Raw genomic sequence first — 297 nt, forward strand, 5'->3', positions numbered from 1 at the left:
TCCATCTGCCTTATCTATTTTATTTGTTGTCTATTAACAAAACTGGTCTCTGTGTTTATTGTTATTGTTATTGTTATTGTTTATTGTATATTTTTGTACAGCACTTGCTGTCCTGTTCTGATTGTGCTTGATAAATAAACCTGACTTGAACCTTTCTCCCTCAGACATGTCTGCTCTCATTTGATTTCATAAGAGCTCTATGAGGTGTGTGTGTGTGTGTGTGTGTGTGTGTGTGTGTGTGTGTGTGTGTGTGTGTGTGTGTGTGTGTGTGTGTGTATTAGGAGAATGTTTGGAGCA

This window comes from Sardina pilchardus, chromosome 9, assembly GCF_963854185.1.
Source record: "Sardina pilchardus chromosome 9, fSarPil1.1, whole genome shotgun sequence".
Lineage (NCBI taxonomy): Eukaryota > Metazoa > Chordata > Actinopteri > Clupeiformes > Clupeidae > Sardina > Sardina pilchardus.